General features: G+C 35.7%; 2 non-coding genes and 1 pseudogene across 2 annotated transcripts; all 3 read right to left on the bottom strand.

The window, feature by feature from the left end:
- The window catches only part of LOC108462741 (chitinase 1-like), a 41,300-nt pseudogene that overhangs the window by 3,147 nt on the left and 13,840 nt on the right, over positions 1–24,313 (bottom strand).
- On the bottom strand, positions 2,889–2,994 carry LOC128282395 (small nucleolar RNA R71). Its single transcript, XR_008272662.1, has one exon. It is a non-coding gene; the product is annotated as a small nucleolar RNA R71 (small nucleolar RNA).
- LOC128282196 (small nucleolar RNA R71) lies at positions 13,054–13,160 on the bottom strand. The gene has a single exon (XR_008272421.1). It is a non-coding gene; the product is annotated as a small nucleolar RNA R71 (small nucleolar RNA).

Below are 24,313 nucleotides of genomic sequence, written 5' to 3'. Positions count from 1 at the left end.
TTGAAGCTACCTCAAAGTTGAGCATATTTCTTTCGATTTTGCGACACAAGTATTAGGGTATCGCAACATAGACATTATACAAGAAACATTTACGAGCCAGGGGTATTTTGGTCTACACAATCAAAAGTTAAACAAAAAGGCGTCAAATGACCTAGTGTTGAGGACGACGATAACCCAAACTCTATAAATAGGCTCCTAAACACTTGGTAAATGATGACTTTTCATACTTTAGAATTTCCTTTGTAATTTTAAGTTTCAGTTTTTTTCCTTTTCTTAGGTTTTAGATTTCTTTCCAGTTTATTTCTAGTTGCGTTCATTAGGAGATTTGATTTGTAGATTCGATCAACTCTTTGTGGATTCTACGCTTATATGTACAACACAATCAAGATTTCTCTTTACACTTTACTCTTGAATTACTCCTAATGTTTATTTAATTTATCAAGTTTATTAAGTTTACAAAATCTATGAGAAACTAATCCTTTTATAGGGACTAGTGAGTGGAGGTATGACTAATTAATTTTTGTATAAGGTTTTCTTAGCGAATCAACTGTTTGGGAGAGGAAGAACTTAAATCCTAGGCCTAACGACTCTAGAAATTCATTTAGGTGGGAATTAACCGAAAATTGGTATGGCCTATCAGTGAACACCTTAGCCCCGAATCGATCTAGAATGTGAAGTCGAGAGATAAGTAGTTCTTGCCAACTCGTTAGCTTAGTGGAAGATCGAGAGATCTTGCCAGGGTAATGATAAACGCCAAATTATACATATTTTTACCCCAAATACTTAGCATATTTATGGATGTTTATTACTAGATTTGTGGATTTTGGTGCTCTTAATCCAGTTATTTCATGTTTTGTACTCAGCAGAGCACCAAGAGTCAAAAGGAGCCAAAAACAAGCAAAATAGGGACAAAACAAACCAAATCGAGAAGTTGACATGGCCTAAGCCTTGCCACACGGGCAGCTCACAAGCCCGTGTCTTTCGAGGGTGTCGACCAAGTCTTTCATGATTCACATGGCCTATCTATTGACCCATATGACCGTGTGCAATTTGACGGATCGAACATAGCCTGGTAATCACATCACATGGTCGTGGCACATGGGCGTGTCCCTTTTTCAAATAATTGTATTTTACACGGAAAAGAATACTTAGGGAGGAAGACAGCCAATCCAAAGCCTATATAAACACCCTAAGTATGACTTAGAAAGGAGGCTCCCTCTAGAACTTTTTCTAGAATACAGAACCACACATTGGGAATTACTTGAGGGAAGCCAGACGATCCATCCCAAAAGCCGGAGCTACTCCAAGACTGAAGATCTCTCTCAGAATTCCTTCAGGGGTTTTAGAGTTTTCCTTATGTTTTGTTATTTCCATACTTTTGAGATGTACTCTTATTTTATTATGAACTAAACCCCTTAGATACCTAAGGGGGTTGAAACCTATGATGGATCTTGTTATTATCATCTGAACTGTATGATAAATACTTGATTTGTTCTTAATTATGGGTTCTTAATGCTTGAGTTAATATTCCGAGTATTAATTCATGATTTGATGTGCTTATACAGAGGAGCAAAAGTCTCTGTCTAAGAGTAGATTTGGCATAATTAAGCGGAGTTGATCGAACGCCTAGAAATAGGGTTACGAGATTTTGCCGGATTAGGGTGAAACCTAATATGGGAGTCAATAGATTGATTTACTGTTTCCCTTGGGGTTTTAATTAAGAAAGAGATTTTAATTAATTCAACTGAGGGTTAGATGTTATTAGTCTCGAAAGAGATACTAATATAGGTTAGGGAGTCTCACGGATCAAGTCAAGTGAATAAATCATCTGGTTTAGAGTCAGATAACAAGTGAAATCTAGGTGGATTCCTCCTTGGGTGTCGTCTTTATTAATTACTTTTCTTCAAGTCTTTTTCCAAAATCTTCTCTTTGCCTTAGTTTAATTAGTTAATTAGTTTAGTTAATTAGTTTAACAAATGACCCCCCTTTATTTCTAGGTTAAATAATAAAAAAGATAGTTATTACTAGTACTTTTGGTTCCCTTGGGTACGATATCCTGGTCTTGCCATTACTATACTATTTTTCGATAGGTGCGCTTGCCTTTTCGTCGTGATAATAGTTAGTCTAGGTTTAATCTTCATTATAAATATTTATTACTTGTTACGAATCACGCGATCAAGTTTTTGGCGTCGTTGCCGGGGAACTAAGTTATTAGGAGCACTCAATTTTTATTACTTTAACCATTTATTTTTCTTGCAATTTAATTTAATTTTTTTATTATTATGATTTATTAATTTACTTTTTCTTTCTCTTGGCAGGTTTTTATAATTTATGACTAGAAGAAACTCGTCGGGACCATTACTTTTTGAGGAAGAAATCGATCGAACAGTTTGTTGAAACCAAAGAGAAATAAGGCGCAGCTTAAGATACACGGAGAACGAGCAAGAAGACAATACTCAACCCCTAACCGAAGAGATGGCTGAAAACCAAGGCAATCAGCTACCTCCTGCAATTGCGGCTAATCAAAATCCTGTTCCACGTACTATGTATGACTATGCTAAATGAATCTAGCATAGTTAGACCGGCTATAGCTGCAAATACTTTTGAACTGAAACCTAACACAATTCAAATGATACAGTAGTTTGTTCAGTTTGATGGTTTGCAGGATGAAGATCCCAACGCTCACTTAGCAAACTTTCTGGAATTTTGCGATACATTTAAAATCAATGGCATTTTTTATAATGCCATACGTCTTCGGTTGTTTCCCTTTTAATTGAGGAAAAAAGCTAAACAGTGGTTGAACTCGTTACCACGAGGGTCAATTACTACTTCGGAACAAATGATCGAAAAATTTTTACTAAAATACTTTTCGCCGGCTAAAACGGCTAAATTACATAATGATATCTCTTATTTTGTGAAAATGGATTTAGAAACACTTTACGATGCATGGGAAAGATACAAGGACTTACTAAGAAGGTGCCCTCACCATGGGTTACCGCTTTGGCTTCAAGTAAAAACATTCCACAATGGTCTGAATCCCTCGACTCGGGAAATGGTTGATGCAGCTACTGGCGGAACCATCAACAATAAAACACCGGAAGATGCCTATGAGTTTATACAGGAGATGTCACTGAATAACTATCAGTGGCAAGTCACTGAATAAAGCCAACGAAAACAACCGACGTTTATAACGTCGACTCAGTTACTATGCTGTCAAATCAGGTAGAACTTCTCAATAAAAAGATTGATGGTTTTCTTAGTTCTACATAGGTACATCCAGTAATGAGGTGTGACTCAAGTGGAAGAGGTGTGCATACAGAATATCAATCCTTCAATCCTACAATCGAAGAGGAACAAGTCAACTATATGGGTAACAATAACTTTAGATCTTAAAATAACCCAAATAGTAATACTTATAATGCAGGTTGGAGGAACCACCCAAATTTCTCCTAGGGTGGTCAAAGGAATCAAAAGCCACAAAATTCTCAGGGTTTTCAATAGCCACCTTATCAACAAGAGAGAAAACCAAGCCTTAAGGAGATGCTCTCAAAATTCATATCAGTGTCAGAAACCCGCTTCCAAGATACCGAGACAGCACTCAAAAAATCAACAAGCATCGATCCAAGGACTCGAGACTCAGATAGGCAAGCTATCCAAACTAATCTCCGAACGATCACAAGGTAGTTTGCCAAGTAATACCGAACCTAACCCAAGGGAACAACTCAACGCAATTAATATTCAAGATGACAAAGGAGTCGTTGAGCCTGAACCAGAACTGATGCAAGAAACTGTGGTAAGTAAGAGTCAAGGTGAGGTAGATCAAAATAAAAACAAACCGGTGAATGAAGAATATAAAGCTCATGTCCCACATCCTAACGCAACAAGGAAAAACCGCTCAGATGAACAATTAGGTAAAGTCCTCAAACTTTTAAAAAAATTACATATTAACTTACCATTTATTGAATACTTGTCGCAGATGCCAAATGCAATGAAATTTTTAAAAGAGCTTTTAGTAAATAAGAGGAAGTTGGACGAAGCGTCGCATGTGGAGCTAAACGCAGTCTGCTCAGCTATTCTACAGAATAAACTACCCCACAAATTGAAAGATCCAGGGAGTTTTACAATTCCTTACTTAATTGGTAGTTTAGATATAAGTCATGCATTAGCTGATTTAGGGGCTAGTATTAACATCATGCCTTACAAAATGTTTCAGCAACTAGGTCTTGGGAAACCTAAACAAACTAGGATGAGCATTCAATTGGTAGATAAAACTATAAGATTCCCTAGGGTATTATTGAAGATGTACTAGTGAAAGTAGATAAGTTCATATTTCTGATTGATTTCGTTGTTGTAGACATAGAAGAAGATAATAACACTTATTTGATTTTAGGGAGGCCCTTTTTAGCAACTGTTAAAACAATTATTGATGTTGGCACAGGTGAGCTTACACTCTGTGTGGGAGACGAAATGATCACCCTTCAAGCTCGTACTTCTGGAATCACATTAAACAGTGAAGGTAATGGTCCACGCCAGTCTACTAAAATTGACAATATGACATAACCTGCTTTGCAGAAATTAAGTTTCAAAGAAGTTCGAGAGCCATGTTCCAGCAATGATAGAGGACACATTCATGAAGAACGAAGGCTACGGATAGAGGAGCTAGACGAATGGCGAATACACAAACCAAGAACACATGATAAACTGAAACTACGCCAAAACAAGCCCGATACCTCTCCAAATCAACTTAAGGTTGGCGATAGAGTTTTACTAGATGTTGTAGACCCCCACATTGTCACTACCACACTGAATGAGGAAATCCCTCTTACGGTACTCAATATTTTTCCATTCGGTATGGTAGAGGTGAGTCATCCCAAGTTTGGCACTTTTAAGGTAAACAACACTCGATTAAAACCTTATCTTGATGAGATTAATAGCAGGAATGAGGAGTACGAACTCCTCAAACCACCCTGACCATTCACTAGAGAGGTTAGTCGAGCTTAGACTATAAATAAGCGCTTCTCGGGAGGCAACCCGAGCATTAACATATTTTGATTTCTTTATTTTTTATTTTTTTTATTTCTAACACTTTAAATCATTAATTTTATCTTTGAATAACAAAGTTTTTCAGCACACACGGCCAGGCACAAGAACGTGCCTAAAGCCGTAGCCAAACAGGGGAAGAGACACGGTCATGTGATACAGCTGTGTGGAAGTAGAACATGATTTCCCTAAAACACGGGATGCGATAAAACCCCACGGTCGTGCGATATGGCCGTGGGTGAATTTGATAGGTGAACACAGGGGTGCTAGGGGCAAGGCTCAATTCTGTTTCTTCGACACGGGCGTGCGACACGCCCGTGACATGAAGCCATGGACAATAATACACGGGCGTGGTACCCTAACACACGGGCATGGGAGAAGTGAACAGAGATAGGCATGATCGTGCGACATGGCCGTGTGCCAGACAAGCCCAAGACACACGGGGGTGAGATAGTAGTCGGGCACGACCTAAATTGAAAATTTCAAAAAACACGAGCTCACTTTCAGAATTCACGGGCGTTGCCCTAGGCCGTATGGCCCTTCCCTATATAAGCAAATCACTGTTCATTTTCTTCTTCCTTTCAAAACCCTAGCCGAAATCTCCCCTTCTCCATTCCCTAATCCTTATTCCGGCCACCATTCTTCAGATTCTCACTTCCTCAACCCCCAAACCACCCTAAACTCTACTCCCCCTGCGTTAATCCTCACTTTTCCCTCCATTTTTCCTCCACACGGCTGTAACCCCCACGCCACACGCCAGTGCTCGCCACTAACATGCCCGTGCACCACTCAACAGCAGCTTTTGGTTCACTTTCTCAACCTGAATACTTTAGGAATTTGCTTTAGTATTTTCTATATTTGAATTGTTTAAGTTACTAAATAGCATATACTAGTTTTAGGATTCTTATTTAACTGATGATGCATCTTTGATTCCAATAAATGTTTCTGAATAATCATATAAATTTTTCACCTCTCGCTTGATATCGTTAAATGTTAACATATCTTGGACCTACTATATCAATGCTTATACATTTTCAAGTCCATTATGTCATCATCGAGAGGCAAGAAGGCCCTGGTCCCATCCTCGAAGAGACGTAGGGGACCGGGTTCTTCCTCGGTACGTGCTACAGCTGAAGTTCGGCACCTATTCCTTGAGTTTTCGCAAGCCTCACAGGAGGAGCTATTTTAGATACTACGCGTGTTACCCCTCACTACAAGTCGCTGCATCGACTGGGCTGTCGTAAAGTAAGTCCAGCTAGCTGATGTCATCCGTGCCCTCCTGTCCACAGACCCATGGGAACGGTTCTTCGCTATTACAGAGCCCACTTATTTAGAGCTAACTTTAGAATTATGCTCTACTTTTCATTTACAGGTGGTGATGACGAACAATGACGACCCCAGTACTATTCACTTCTGATTAGGCGGTCTAGTTAGCGCAATGAGTGTCCCAGAGTTTGGAGTCGCTCTAGGACTTTACACCGATGAGTTTATGGAGGAAGAGGACACGAATGCATTACCACGCAATATCTACATTTCTCCCTACTTGTGCTGGAAGGCTTTGGCACCACTCTCTTCCACCTATGACCCCAGCTACTCGAAGGCCTCAGCTCTCGCCCCTTTCCTACGCTATCTCCATGCCATATTGGCACACACCTTGACCGGAAGGAGAGAAAGCACCGGCGTCGTCAACACCCACGATGCCTACTATTTATGGTGCATGACGAATGCACATGTGACTGACTTGGCATACTTCATCGCCTTCGCCATTCGCCATCAGACTGAGCGGCATCGGAAAGGAGTAATCTCTATCGGCCCCTACGTGACGAGTCTTGCCAGACGCTTCAGCCTCCTCAACACCATGGCCCAGTTTCCAGTGCTTACACTGATAGGTCAAATGTCCCCACAGGGCATCACGACTATGTTACACATGAGGATGATCGAGCGCTAACGTGGGACCGATCCTCCTCAGTACCGTCTCACTCATGCCATTGATGAGGACAATCTTGAGGACATTCCTGATGATGTCCCCCCACCAGCACGAGGAGCCTTCTACCACGCCACCTAGGGAACGACCAGTTCATGCGTTTGCTTCCTTGGCACACCTTTCCGACTGACTTGCTCACTTCGAGCAGTACTGCACTACACAGTTCGAGATGATTCACGAGCGAGATCGGCGACATGATAGACAAATGGACGACATGCAGGCCATAATACAGTAGCTGTGCCAGCACTTTCACATCGCCACCCCAGCGCCACCACCTGAGGGCCCCACTGATGAGGATCATTGAATCCTTTTATCTTTTTATTTTTATTTTTATTTTTATTTTTATTTTTATTTCAATTTTATTATTTTCTTTTGAAAGACATATCTATATTAGTAAATTTTACTTTCTTCATTTTTCTAGTATTTCTAATAAGTAATCCCACTACGCTCTCTTCCAAACCAACTCTTAATAAGCTCTTCATGATTCTACAGACTTTCAAGCAAAGCTTCTAGGAATATTTTACGGAATAAGGAAACAAATGGGGAACAATACCTCACAAGTGCCATGTTCAACGACTCAATTTCTTCATCTAGCCAAGAATAGTGGCAAATACCACTTTCCCCAAACACTCCAGCCTCAGAATCAAGCTCCGCATCCATATAATAGGGAGTTTCACCTCCTTCCCTCTTATGATTTTATTTATTTTGAATAATCTATCTTTGTACATTGAGGGCAATGTACATCTTAAGTATGGGGGGGTAAACATGAACATGATACCTAACTTTTTGCATTATTCTCAAATCCCTAAATTTGATCTTGTGCTTAAGTGATTTTCTCATAATGTTGATAGAATGAATTATGATTGATCTATAATTATTGTTGATATGTCATGAATTAGACCATGGGAATTATGCATGATTATTCGATTATAGGACATTAGAGAATTGAGCATGATAAGTTGATATTTTGAGAACTAAAATTTTTTAGATTATTGTCCTGAATTGAGGTATTATCTTGAAATCTTAAGTATACAGGAATGACATCGAAAACCCAAATTTTTGGTGAGATTTTTTAGCCTTTTGAGCATATAGCTTTCTTTCTTGCTCACTTCTTTTGTGGTTTGAGTGCGTCAACTTTGAACTATTATTCTAAAACTTGCTTCGAGTATACATGTCGAGATCACACATATGATTTGAGATACTGAGATGATAAAGGCACTTAGGATTTAACCCATTTACTCCATAAAAAGCCTTCCCACATAATTAAACCATTAGTAAACCCTTTTGAGCCTACTAGCCCTTTTTATTGATTAACCCTCATCATTAACCCATTAACCCATTATTGTTGAAATCCTCTTACTTAATTTGACCCTTTTTATCGAGATTGAATTTAATATTGTTACCTCATTTTGTTCACCATTTTTTGTTACTGAATCATGAAGTATGATTTCTATATTGTATTGACTCGATTTGTTCTTTAAAAAAAATTGTAATTCTCAGCAAGCTAAAGTGAAAAAGAGAGCTCATAGTTCTAGATATTTGTTTATAATTCAGTAATTAAGTTTTTGATAATGGGGTAATATATTGAAATTATCTCGATTCTAAACTTTGTCTCTTCAGCTTGTATCCATACCCGTAACTTAAACCCCATTACAGCCATGCAAAGACCTATTGATTTGTGTGTCATATCATTTACAAGTGGTGGAGATTTGATTTTCATGCAAGCCTATGGTAATAACTTCTCATGTTAGACAATCGAGTGCTTAATCTTGAGCCTTAAACACTTTGAGTGATTTGAGTGAATCTTTAGTGAGGATGCCATCTCTTGTATATTTAGGACTAAAGTTAATTACTTAAAGAAAGGAGATTACCTATGATTTTATTATCAAAATATTCGATTTAGATTGTTTGAGGTTTTTAATGCCCCTAAAGTTGAATTCTCGCTGTATGATTTTTCGTGGAATAGTTTGTAAACATTATCAGTAATGATTATGTGATTGAAAAGAATGAATTCTAGCAGTAAATGAGAGTTTTGTTTGAGGACAAGCAAATGGTGTGTGGGTATTTGATAAACGCCAAATTATACATATTTTTACCCCAAATACTTAGCATATTTATGGTTGTTTATTACTAGATTTGTGGATTTTGGTGCTCTTAATCCGGTTATTTCATGTTTTGTACTCAAGAGAGCACCAAGAGTCAAAAGGAGCAAAAAAGAGCAAAATAGGGACAAAACGGACCAAATCGAGAAGTTGAAATAGCCTAAGCCTTGCCACACAGGCAGCTCACATGCCCGTGTCTTTCGAGGGTGTCGACCAAGTCTTTCACGATTCACACGGCCTGGCCATTAACCCAAACGGCCATGTGCAATTTGACGGATCGAACACGGCCTGGCAATCACGTCACACGGCCGTGGCATACAGGCGTGTCCTTTTTTCAAATAATTGTATTTTACACAGAAAAGGATACTTAGGGAGGAAGAAAGCCAATCCAAAGCCTATATAAACGCCCTAAGTATGACTTAGAAAGGGGGTACCTCCAAAACTTTTTCTAGAATACAGACCACACATCAGGAATTACTTGAGGGAAGCCAGATAATCCATCCCAAAAGCCAGAGCTACTCCAAGACTGAAGATCTCTCTCAGAATTCCTTTAGGGGTTTTAGAGTTTTCTTTATGTTTTGTTATTTCCATACTTTTGATATGTACTCTTATTTTATTATGAACTAAACCCCTTAGATACCTAAGGGGGTTGAAACCTATGATGGATCTTGTTATTATTATCTTAACTGTATGATAAATACTTGATTTGTTCTTAATTATGGGTTTTTAATGCTTGAGTTAATATTATGGGTATTAATTCATGATTTGATGTGCTTACGCAGAGGAGCAAAAGTCCCTGTCTAAGAGTAGATTTGGCATAATTAAGCGGAGTTGATCGAACGCCTAAAAATAGGGTTACGAGATTTTTCCAGATTAGGGTGAAACCTAATATGGGAGTCCATAGATTGATTTATTGCTTCCCTAGGGGTTTTAATTAAGAAAGAGATTTCAATTAATTCAACTGAGGGTTAGACGTTATTAGTCTCGAAAGAGATAATAATATAGGTTAGGGAGTCTCAAGGATCAAGTCAAGTGAATAAATCGCCTAGTTCAGAGTCAGATAACAAGTGAAATCTAGGTGGATTCCTCCTTGGGTGTCGTCTTTATTAATTACTTTTCTTTAAGTCTTTTTCCAAAATCTTCTCTTTGCCTTAGTTTAATTAGTTAATTAGTTTAGTTAACCAGTTTAATAAACAACCCCCCTTTATTTCTAGGTTAAATAATAAAAAGATAGTTATTACTAGTACTTTTGGTTCCCTTGGGTACGATATCCTGGTCTTGCCATTACTATACTATTGTTCGATAGGTGCGCTTGCCTTTTTCTCTTGATAATATTTAGTCTAGGTTTAATCTTCATTATAAATATTTATTACTTGTTACGAATCACGCGATCCGGTAACGACTAGTTGATTGAATAGAAACCCAATGTGGTAGTTAGTTATGATTACCAAAGCAATCTAATCACCCATTCTTAGATTTGATTCAGTTTATACAATTAGTTTTCCAAATTTCTTTCTGTTTAGATTATTTTATTCATTATTATAAAAACCTTAAAAGTCTCTTATTTATGTTTTATTGTACTATGATTTATTTATGATACTAAATAGATCTATTTGTGTTTAGGTTAGGAATAATTTAGTACTCACCTCCCTTAGGTACGGTCCTCGGAGTACTTACCTACTTAGTTGTAACCATAATACAACATGAGTTGTACACTTGTGGACGCCGCTTATTTCATATCTTTTATACAGGATTCTTACTCTGGACGTTGGTATGTCTGAAGGTGGTTAAGTTGTTGGCGTCGTTTCCAAGAAGGCAACGTCACTAAATTTATTTTTATCTTTGCATTTAATAAAAAGAATTAGGAAATTTCTAAATTATAGCTACTATTGTTAATTTTATTTCACTAGTGTTTTTATTTTACTTTGTGGTTTTAGTGTATGACCTGTTGATAAACCGTAATTTATACATATTTTTATCTCATGCTTAGCACATTTATGGATGGTTTCCCCTTAGATTTGGTGAATTCGATGCTTCTAATTCTTTAATTTAATGTTTTTAACTTAGGTGAGCATAGGACAGTAAAAAGAGCCAGAAATGGGCCGAAAACAGAGAAAATAGACCCATATGGGAAATCAACACGGCCTGGACTTCGTCACACGGGTAAGCCACACAGTCGTGTCCATTTGGCAGGACCAAAGCACGATTTACATGGGTAGACTACACGCCCGTGCCTATTTAACAGCCTTGACCACGAGCTGGAGCAATCACACGGGCATGTCCCTGTCGAGCCCAAGTATAGTCCTATTTAGAAAAGTCCACTTTTGAGGGTTCTTAGGCATTCTAAAGCCTATTTAAACACCTGAGGAGGCTCTTAGAACAGACACACAGAGTAGGAAGCAAGGAATTACTCAAGGGAAGCCGATTGATCCATCTCAAAAGCCAGATTCATCGTCAATACTGAAGATCTCGCTTCAATTTCCATTCAGGGGTTTTGGGTTTTCATTATGTTTTGTATTCATTATTCTTCTGAGATGTTTTCTTTTATAATTATGAACTAAACCCTCTAAATATTTAAGGGGAATGAAACCTAAGACGGATCTTGTTATTATTATCTGAATTGTACGATAAATATTTGACTTGTTCTTAATTATGTGTTCTTAATTCTTGTTTTAATATTTTAGGATATTGATTCAATTTTATGCGCTTATTCAGAGGAGCAAAAGTCTCTGTCTAAGAGTAAATTTGTCATAATTAAGCGGAGTTGATTGCATGCCTAGAGATAGGGTGACAAGATTTTGCTGGATTAGGGTGAAACCTAATAAGGGGGTCCATAGATCGAGTTAATGCAACGCTAAGGCGTTAATAGAAAGAGATTTCAATTAATCAACCTAAGGTTAGACGTTATAAGTCTCGAGAGAGATAATAATATAACTTAGGGATTTCTACGGATCAAGTCAAATGAATAAATCGTCTGATTCAGAGTCAAATAACAACTGAAGTCTAGGAGTATTTTTCCTTGGGTATTGTCTTAATCAATCAAATTTTCTAAAAGTATTTCCCCAATATACACCCTTAGTTTAGTTAATTAGTTTAGATAAACAAATCCCTTAATTTTTAGGCTAGATAATAAAAATAAAATAATTACTAGTACTCTTGGTTCCTTTGGGTTCGACAATCCGGTCTTGCTAAAGCTATACTACTGTTCGATAGGTACACTTGCCTTCATCGTGATAATAGTTAGTTTCAAGAACAATTAATTATAAATTTTCAAAACTTGTCACGAATATCACGTATCAAGTTTTTGGTGCCGTTTCAGGGGAACTAAGATATTAGGAACACTCGATTTTTATTACTTTAGCCATTTTACTTTATTTGCAATTTAAATTTTTATTTTCTTTTCTAATTTTTCTTTTATTCGCTCCTGGCTGGTTTTTATAGTGTATGACTAGAAGAAACCTATCGGGACCATTACTGTTTGACAGTGAGATCGATCGCACAGTTTGCAGAAACTGAAGAGAAATAAGGCGAAGCCTAAGATACACAGAGGAAGAGCAAGAGGACAATATTCACACTACAACCGAGGAGATGGCTGAAAACCAAGAAAATCTGTTACCTCCTGCGATTGCTGCTAATCAGAATCCTGCTCCGCGTACTATGTATGATTATGCTAAACCTTCTTTAACAGGAACTGAATCGAGCATAGTTAGGCCTGTTGTTGCTGCAAATAATTTTGAACTAAAACCTAACACCATTCAAATGATCCAACAGTTTGTTCAGTTTGATGGTTTGCAGGACGAAGACCCAAACGATCATTTGGAGAATTTCTTAGAGTTTTGCGACACTTTTAAAATCAATGGCATTTCTGATGATGCCATTCGCCTTTGGTTATTTTTATTAAAATATTTTTCGCCGAGTAAAACAACCAAATTACGTAATGATATTTCTTCTTTGGTGTAGATGGATTTAGAAACACTCTATGATGCATGGGAGAGATATAAGGACCTCTTAAGAAGATGCCCTCACCATGGGTTACCACTCTGGCTACAGGTTCAAACGTTTCACAATGACCTGAATCCTTCAACTAGACAGATGATTGACGAACTGCTGGAGGAACTATCAATAATAGGACACCTGAGGATGCTTATGAATTTATATAAGAGATGTCACTGAATAATTATCAGTGGCAAGTCATGAGAACAAAACCAACGAACACAGCTGGTGTTTTTAACGTCGATTCGGTCACCATGTTCTCTAATCAAGTAGAACTTTTGAATAGAAAAATTGACGGTTTTCTTGGTTCTTCACAGGTTCAACCAGTAATGCAGTGCGAAGCAAACGGAGGTGGATTAAGCAATTCAGAATACCCACCCTATGGCCACAACATAAAGAACGAGCAGTTAAATTACATGAGTAATAATCCTCGATCTCAAAATAATCCTTATAGTAACACTTACAATGCAGGTTAGAGGAACTACCCAAATTTTTCATGGGGAGGCCAAGGAAATCAGAGACTACCACCCCCTCCAGGCTTTCAACAACCATCGTACCAGTAGGAAAAGAAGCCAAACCTTGAGGAGATGCTAACAAAATTCATCTCGGTATCAGAAACTCATTTTTAGAATACCGAGACAGCACTTAAGAATCAACAAGCGTCGACCCAAGGGCTCAAAAATCAGATAGGCCAGCTCACTAAATTGATATCTGAACGACCACAAGGTAGCCTGCCAAGTAACACTGAATCTAACCCAAGGGAGCAACTCAATGCAATTACCATTCAAGATGAAGAAGGGTTAGTTGCACCTGAACCAGAACCGAGGCAAGAAACTGTGGTAAGTAAAGGTAAAGGTGAGGTGGACCACAATGACCAAAAATAGGTAAGTAAAGAGTACAAACCACGTGTACCATACCCAAATGTGACAAGGAAAGACCACTCAGACAAACAATTCGGTAAATTCCTTAAACTTTTAAAGAAATTACATATTAACTTACCGTTTATTGAAGCTCTTTTTCAGATGCCGAACGTAGTTAAATTTTTAAAGGAGCTTTTAGCAAATAAGAGGAAGTTAGATGAGGCATTGCATGTGGAGTTAAATGTAGTTTGCTCAGCCATACTACAGAATAAGCTGACCAAAAAATTGAAGGATCCAGGGAGTTTTACCGATTCCTTGTTTAATTGGTAGCTTAGATGTTAATAATGCTTTGGCTGATTTAGGGGCTAGTACAATGTCATACCTTATAAAATGTTTAAACAACTAGGTCTTGGGAAACCCAAATAAACTAGGATGAGCATTCAATTGGCCGATAAAACTATCAGATTTCCTAGGGGTATTATTGAAGACGTACTTGCTAAAATTGACAAATTTATATTCCCAGTTGATTTCGTTATTCTAGACATAAAGGAGGATAGTAATGTGCCTTTAATTTTAGGAAGGCCCTTTTTAGTAACTGCCAAAACTATAATTGATGTTGGTACAGGTAAACTCACACTTCATGTGGGAGATGAAACAATCATCCTTCAAGCTCATAATTCAAATAACACATCGAAAATTGAAGGTGGTTATATAAATCATACTATTAAAACTGACCATGTGGTGCAACCTACTTTGCAGGAAACAGGTTCAGAGAACACACCTGAGCCATGTTCAAATAACGACAAAGGACCTATCTATAAAGAACGAAGGCTACAAATCGAAGAACTAGATGAATGGCAGACACATAAACTGAGGACACACGATAAACCAAAACCACGTCATGACAAACTCAATATCTTACAAAATCAACTTACGGTTGGAGACAAAGTACTACTAGATGCAGCAGACCCTCGTATTGCCACTTCTGAACCTTACGAAGCAATCCCTCTACAGTACTCAATATTTTCCCATATGGTACAGTCGAGGTAATTCATCCCAAATTCGGCACTTTTAAGGTAAACAGTACTCGCCTTAAACCTTATGTTGATAAAATTGATAGCAGGGATGAGGAGTGTAAACTCCTCGCACCACCATGACCATGCAATAGAAAGGTAAGTTGAGCTTAGACTATAAATAAGTGCTTCTTGGGAGGCAACCCGAGCACTAACGATGTTAACTTCTTTAAAAATTTAATTTTTGACATCTAATCACTAATTGAGTTATTGAAACATAGGTTTTCTAATCCACACGGCTGGGCACACGGGTGTGCCTTAGGTCGTGCTCACACCACGGGAGAAGACACAGCTGTGTGAAAACAGGGCAAAATTTTTCCTTAAAATGGGATGCGATAAGTTTCCATGGCAATACGACGTGGCCGTGGGCGAGTCTATCAAACTAACACGGGTGTGTGACACGCCCGTGTCTATAAACCGTGGTTGAAACTGAGAATTTAGCACAGACGTGCGACACGCCCGTGCCCATCAACCGTGCTCAAGACTGATAAAATACCACGGGCGTGGGAGAAGCGAACGAAGCAGAACACGGCCGTGCAACATGGTTGTGTGACACGACCGTGTGTACCCACACATCCAAGTAACACGGGCGTGGGCCGAATGTTAGACATGCCTAAATTTAAAAATCACGAAACACATGGGCAAAAAAATTAGGGCACACGGGCGTGCCCCATGGCCATACGCCCCAATTTCTTTATAAAAACCTATTATTTATTTTATTTTTATCTTTATATTTTGAAATTACTTTTTATTTCCTTTTAATACTATTTTATCTTGAGATTTTATAATTTTTATTCGGCTATTTCTTTACAAGTAATTATGCTTCTTTATATTTCCTAAAAAGTTATTGATTCTATCACAGTTAGAAAGAGCTCCAAAGCTTATCATCACTTAGAAACTAAAAACTCCACTGGAAAAGGTTCTCCACGACTGCCATGTCCTACTCGACCACAACCATAGCTACTACCAGATCTAATATTTTTTTGGCGCAGGACTTAAGGACTAATGAACCTCTACCACCATCAGAGTATCCTCCTCTAATCTTATCATTACCTTGGCCGATTATTCTCTACAACTCCAATTCAATGAGTCCATTCATCATTCAAGAAGTTTCACTTCTCTCCCTATCTTATGATCTTATATCTATATTGTCATGAATCTAACTTTGTACATTGAGGACAATGTACATCTTAAGAGTGGGGGGTTATTTATTTCATTATCAGAAAAATCCCTGAATTTTGTCTTGTTCTCATGTGATCTTCTCATACCACTATTAGAATGAATTTTGATTAAGTTATGATTTTTATTGATATGTCTTGAATTAAAACATAGGCATTTATGCATTGATCGTTTAAACTTTAAGACATTAGGGAATCAAGCATGATAAGTTGACTTTTGAGAATTAAAAATTTTTAGGTTGTTTCCCCAAGTTTAAATATTATCTTGAGTTGAAATTTACAAGTTTAAACATCAAAAAGCCATAATTTTTGTGAGATCTTGAGCCTTTAGAGCATATGTTATTTCTTTCATGCTCACGTTTACTATGAGTGCGTCAGTATTAACTAGTTATTCTAGAACTTGCTTGATTATGCATGACAAGACCACACCATTTCATTTGATATTTTGAGATGATAAAGGCACTTAGGTTTAACCCACTCACTCCAAAAAAACCTACCTTCATAATTAACCCTTAGTGAACCCCTTTGAGCCTAACAAGCCATTAATTAATTTACCCTCAATATTAGCCCATAACCCATTATTGTTGAAATCCCCTAATTTGATCCCTATTTCTGTTGAGATTTTATTTGAATTAATTGCTTAGCTATTTTTTATTCTTCGTTCCAATAATTATGTTCTGTGTTATTTGAATTGTTCTTAAAAAAAAAACAATACTTACATACATATTAGTAGTAATTCGGCGTTTTTGAGCTTGAGTGTTAATCCCATATTCTGAGAAGAAGTTCATTTGTATTCAACTGATAATTAGTTATTTTTCTAGTTAGGTGATTTTTTTTTCAATTCAATCTCGATTCTAACATTTTCTTTCAGCTTGCGACCATACCCCCTAACCAAAGCCACGTTATAACCTTCTAAATACCTTTTTGATTGATGTATCATTTCAATATATAGTGGTAGAGATTTGATTTTCATGCAAGCCTATGGTAATAACTTTTCATATTGACTAATGAGTGTTTTATTTGATGTCCTTAAACACCTCGAGTGATCTGAGTGAATCTTTAGTGAGAATGTTAAACTCTGTGATATTTTGATCAAAGGTGATTAATTAGATAAGGGGGGACACCTATGTTTTCGTGATAAAATGCTCAACTTGGAATGTTTGAAACTTTGATGTCCTTTTAGTTGAATTTTCAAGGTATGATTACTTATGGATTATTTTGAGATACTATTGATAGGGATTATAAGTTGAGAAGAATTTATTTTGATTGTAAGTTGAGGAATTTGCTTGAGGACAAGCAAACGCTTAAGTGTGGGGGTATTTGATAAACCGTAATTTATACATATTTTTATCCAATCGGCATACCCTTTCCACTCCCTTTAAAATCTCCTAATTTCTCTCCCCATATCACTCCTAAAATTACTCAACCATATCCCACCTAACCATATCCCAACCAGCCAAAATTGTCTCCAACAAGCCTAGAATTCGGCCTCAACCCCCCACACTCCTCAAGCACACAATTTCAGTCAAACCACAACATCTCCCCAGCGACAGTAGCAAAATAAAATACTCTTCTTGCATTGCCAAGCCTTAAAACTCAGACCCCCTATAACATTCCACACGCCTCTATCCCCTAGACCAGCAGGCATTTTATTGACATGCTTTACCCACAATAGTTTAAAAGCCTACTAACTAGCTACAAGGGTTTCAAGGAAAAACAAAATTTTGCACAATCCAAGACATGAACTCAGGACTTCTCCAACACTTGTCAGGACACTCAACCACTGAAGCATGCATGCATTTATGCAACACAACATGCAAAAGTAAATACTTAGATTTTTGGGCGTTACAAAATCAAGTCTAAATTATGCCAACTCAATTCCATTATTCACAAGTCACAAAATGGGTCATTACATTATACCTAATTCACATATACAATTCAACTAGCATCATTATGTTCAAATTTACAAGCATATATTTTCTCTAATATCAACCATTTGACAACCACAATACCTACTAACAATAAGCATCATAAGGCCAACCAAATTAAGCCAACTTTCAAGGCTATATACAAGACCAAACTTTAAACATTTACAAGCCAATTCTAATGGCTAAAATCATCATCAACTTATAAACCACAAAGACCAAAGTTCCTATACATGCCATATATTCCAAAACATATATTCAAAAGTACCAAAAAAATAGCTTGATAGTGTGATGAAGTCTCCGACGATCCCCAAATCTGAGCTAGCTTTGAAATCACTATAAAACACAGTAAAATAAACAGAGTAAGCTTTATAGCTTAGCAAGCTCATATGATTAATAAGTATAAATGCCAATTCAATCATAATTTAAAGAACATAAAAAATACATTCAATTCAACAATTTTCACATTGCCATAATTATTGGTATCATGTATAATTCATCAACTTACTTACTTTACATATAAACTTATCAATTATCACTTACTTGCCAAACTCATCACGAGTACCTAAACTGATCTGTATAATTGTTTACATCCTCATACCATCATCTTTTCTCATTGAACCATTTGGAATAATATCGAATTCTTGGGAATCTAGCACCAAAGTGCCACAGACATAGCCAATTCTATCTCAATCTCATATCACATATATGCTCACTCTCGAGCTATCAATGGGCCAGCTCACACAAGCTATCAATGAGACGTAGCTACAAGGTGCTGCTCACACAAGTTATTAAGAAACCGCAACACATGCAGATATACTCAGCCACCGATAGGACATACAGGACCAACACCCGGATCACATAATCATAATAACCCCTAATGACATATCACTGGTATCCTATCTATTCCAAAGGTTCAATCGGGATTCTCAATGTCTCAATGCTTTGTCGATAGATTCCACAGTGTCATAATATCACAATTATAATGTTTAAGCATATAAACACATATAAAATTAAGCTTATTAATCATACAAACTTACCTCGGTTCACAAAAATGATGAAATAGGTCGATTAGTCGAGTACTTTGTTTTTCCCCCGATCTAGATCTGAATTTCACTTTTCTTGATCTATTTAGCTTATTAATTATCAATCTATTCAATTTAATCCAAAAACACTCATTAAAGCACATTTACACTTTTTCCCCAAGTAATTTAGAACTTTTACAATTTAGTCTTTATTTCATAAAAACACAAATTAATGCAATTTGATAACAACCCATGCTAGCTGAATTTTCCTAGTACACATATCAGCCCATATTTTTCATTTATTTTACATTTTAACCACAAAGTTTCTACATTTCACAATTGAATCCCTAATTTACATTTTCACTAAAAATCACTTAACAAAACTTGTATAACTATCATCAAACATTCATAATCTATCATCAATCATTAAAATACATGCTTATTCATCAATAGAAACTTCCTAAATCTTTAACATCTTTGCAAAGTAGTCCCTAGGCTAGCTAGACCTAGTTGTAATGATCTTAAAAACATATAAATCATTAAAAACGGGACAAAATACATACCTAATTGTAAGAAATGGGAATGGTTGAATGAAGAACCCTAGATATGGCTTCTTCTCATGCTATTTTTAGTTGTAAAAAAATAATGGAAGAAGATGATCAATTTGATTTTATTTTAATTAACTTTAATTATCAAATTACCTATTTAACCTTAATGACAAAACATTAGGTGTCCGGGAATTAATTTGATGAAAAATGATTTATAAAAACAAGGTTTGATTTGAAAATAATTTTGAATTTAGTTTTAATTGAAAAGTAATGACCTATTTGAAAAAGGGAAGAAACTGAAGGTGATTAAATGGGAAATGGCCCAATTTTAAAAACGGGTTGCCTATTTAACAACCCAGTCTCCTTCCCTCCCCTTCTTCAAAAATTTTTCAAACTCCAAATCAAAGCCTTTCTCCCGAAATTAGTTCATCCTTTTCTTATTCCTAAGCTCTCTAAACACAAAATCTCTTTTCAATTTTTAAAAATGCTAATGTTTTCATCCTTAAAATCGTCAAGAGATCTTCACACGTTTTAGCTCAAATTAGCTCCATACTCGTTGATTTTGCAAAATTTAGGTGAGATTCTAACTTTTTATGATTAAACTAAGTGAGTTGTTATTTCAATTCGAGATTTAAATGATTTAATCAAGATCTCAATATATCACTTGATTTTAAGTTGATTTTTGGCTTGAAAATGGTAGATCTCATATTTCTTAGCTAAAATTTGGTTTTAAAGTGATTTCTAACTCATTTTGATCTAATTAAAAGGCATTTGATCTTAATTTAAAAAATCATTAATGAATTTAAGCAAATTGAATGTTTTCCCCTTTTTAAAACATCACATAAGCTTGATTTTCCTAGAAAAATTAAATCGGTGAAATTGGGTAAAATTGATGGTTTTGATTTATAATTAGATGATATTTAGGATGTATGAAGTTGAAATCTAAGCTTAGAAGTGTGATTTGAGTGGTTAAACACCTATTTCGACAAAAAAAAAACTAGTTAAGTTTTTGATATATAGGTTAATAGGCTTTGATCCATGATTTTGGAATGATTTAATAGTATTTGTTGATATTAGTAATGCCCTTGTATTGTGTTTGATGTGTATGAAAAGTGTCAATTTATTTGGAAGCCTCTACAACCATGGACAAAGGCAAATAGAAGTTTAATTGAGCATGGTAGTTGAAGCGATGGTTGCTCAGGTGAGTGGTTTGATATACTAAACTCCAGTACACAGGCTAAGGTAAATATGCTAACCCCCACTTATTGTATGCGAACCTTAACTTCTTCCTTGTGCAAATCCTTACAATTTTGGTTGAATCGTTGTGTATATACACTGCGTGATTTTAATGGTGAAAAAAATGCATGAACTTATGATATATATTATACATGGGATTTATTATATATATATGTAATAAAAAAAAGAAATAAAGAATGGATTGAAATATTTTACTCGTAGGTAAGTAAGAAAATCAGATTGGTAATTGAGGTCTGTTTTTACAATTTCTTTAAGACAGATTCGGCCACTCCTTTGGTGCTGGAGAAACGTTGGTCGACTGTCTCCCAGGATACAACAACAAGATGAGCATGGTAGTAACACAACTACAATGATCAATGGATAGTAGCCTTGCTATTGTCTATCACTTAAAAATGTTCGAAATATTTACAGGGAAAAAATCTCTCAAAATTTTGGAATATTTTGTGTATATTTTTTTCCTACAGATTATTTGATTTTGGAAAATATGCATGGAAAATTTTGGAGCCAATAACATATTCTTGAATTAAGGAGCCATTAAACCCAAATTAGCATTTGAATTAAAGCCATTACCTCTTTTTAATTCCAAACAGATAAGCTCTGTTGAGGAAAAGAAACCAATAACGTGTCCGTGAATTAAGGAGGCCATTAACTCCATAGAAAGGCCCAAATAGTCTGAACATTTAGCATCGCCCACGTCCTGTGGGTTCACCCACAATCTCGACGGGTTTGGATTTGCACCCCCTGCACACAAAGGAGAGCATTAGTTTAGTCATTCAATAACCACCAAGTTGGTTAATATATATATAAAAATATTCCACATTTGATATCTAACCAATGTGGGACTAAGCTTTCTATTTTCCTTAATATAATTCACAAGTGGCTTACTGTAACAGCTCATTTTTAGTAAATCGGAACAATGGTTTCGGAACCACAAATATGAAGTCAAAAAAATTTATTTTTATTATTATATGGTTTACAGTATGATAGAAATACCATATAAAAAGGACTAATTTGATAGAAATATCGTTTACATACCTAATTTGATAAAATTAACTAAATTGCATTAAGTGCAAAAGTTGAGTTCTAATAGCTAAAAGTATTAAATAGCTATAGAATTTTAAATTGGAGGACCTTTTTATAGTAAATAGACCATTAAAGTGGTTAGTGGATAAGTATGAATAGTCCTCATTGGAAATTTAATCAAATATTAAGGTTAATTTTGGAAATTTGTGATTAAAATTTTAATAAATTAATAAAATAAATAAATATCATCTATTATCATCATCTACCACCAAAATAAAATAAAGAGAGAGAGAGAGAAAGAGAGAGAGAGAGAGAAAAGCTAGCCATCGAAGCTTGAAATATTAGCAAGCTTATTTTGCTCAATTAGGTATGTATTTTTGTCCCGTTTTTTATGAAGTTTCTGTGATCGTAGTAGGTTAATCTAGCCAGGTTGGGAATTAATTTGCAAAACCGTTAAAGTATTAGGGTTTTTCCATTGATGAGTATGCTTGAATTTTGAAGTTTTGTGATAGAAAATGAAAGGTTGTTGTTAGATATACAACTTTTATAAAGAGAATTTTGATGAAATTATCAATTAGGGATTAAATTGAAAAAATGACAAATTTATGGTAAATTTTATAAATTTTAAGAAATATATGGGTTGCTATTAATAGGTATAAAAATTGACTAGGCTTGACTAAGGATTAAATTGTGAGAATTTTATTTTTTGAGCCTAGGGACTAAATTACAATGAATTAAAAGAATAGGGACAAAATAATAATTTTGCCAAAAATATGTGTTGGACTAAATTGAATATGAATTATATTGAATTTAGTTAAATTCATTCGTATAGATCCAGTTAAACCTAGTATAGAGTTAAATCGAGGCAAAGGAAAAATATCGAATTAGTCGTCTTCGTATCTACGTAAACTCGTTAAGGTAAGTTCGTGCAATTAAATTGTACATTTATATATGTTAAATTGAATTATTGTTTGTGAATTGTATAAACTGCCATGAATAAATATCGTTTGTATATTCGATAATTATCGAGCCCCGTTTGAACCTTAGGAATTCGTAAGACGCAAATCACATGTCATTAGGGTTATCGATTTCAATTCTTATGAGCTTTTCATTATTCAAATCACATAAACTTCCCGTTATTCAGCTTGAAAGTGCTTACTGTTTCTAGCTCATATGAGCATACATGTATATGAATTGACGGATTACAGTTCAGTACACCTCGTGTGTACTACCTGTGTATCCAACGATATTCTAAATGGTTCAACGGGCATAGTTCTGTTACGAGGTTATATGAGTTCGATATGAACTATTACTAGTATTTACATGAAATACATGAAATATGATTAATTGATCAATTCAACCATGTGTGCTGGATTTTATATGTAATTTTCATGGCTAATATGTTGGTGATCATGTGTTTAGGCTTTTGGCCAAATTGTTTGAGATATTCTTTGTTTACTTACCTATTTTATGGATATATGGTAAGTTAAATTCTATGTTATACGTGTAACAGCCTGGTTTTAGCTAAATCGAAATAGTGGTTTCAGAACCGCAAATTCGAATCGTAAAACTATTTTAATATTATTTTAATGTTTAAAATATGTGATTAAATATGTGTGAAAGTTTCGTGTGATAATTTTATCGTTTAATAGCTCAATTTGAGAAAAAGGACTTAATCGCATAAAATGAAAAAGTTGCATTATATATGATAAATCTATTTATTTGCTATGGCTTCTTAACTGTGAGGTCCTTATGTGTTAATTATGCCCTTATATATGTTGGTGGACATTTATGGACACTTATTTAAACGATATTAAAGGTTATTACAAAGGTTAATTTAGTAATTTACAAATAACTTAAGTAAAATAAAATAAAACATAATGTATTATCATCATCTTTTCTGTATTCCACCGAAAATACAAAAAAAAAAGAATAGCCATGGATGTGTTTTAGGGTTCGGCTATGTAGAAGCTCAATTGAAGGTTCATTTTTGTTTCATTTTCGATGATTTCTATGTTTTTGTGATCGTTGCTTTGAGTACTAGCTAGCCCATGCCTTAATTTTTGAAGTTCTTGATGATTTTGTGAAATTCCATTGTTGAATGCATAAGCTTTGTGATAGTAGATGATGAATTGTGGAAGTTAAATGATAGATTATCAAGTTTTGTTAAGTGATTTTGAGTGAAAATGCTTAAATAGGATTAAATTGTAAAAAATGTAAATTGAGGGGTTAAATTGTGAAATAAATGTGAAATATGGGCTGCTAGGGACCTATAGAGAATTCAGCTAAGCATGGGTTAAATTGA

The sequence above is a fragment of the Gossypium arboreum genome, chromosome 1 (assembly GCF_025698485.1).
Source record: "Gossypium arboreum isolate Shixiya-1 chromosome 1, ASM2569848v2, whole genome shotgun sequence".
Taxonomy (NCBI): Eukaryota; Viridiplantae; Streptophyta; class Magnoliopsida; order Malvales; family Malvaceae; genus Gossypium; species Gossypium arboreum.
The sequence above is the reverse complement of the archived record's forward strand: the minus strand, read 5'-3'. Positions and strand labels throughout refer to the sequence as shown.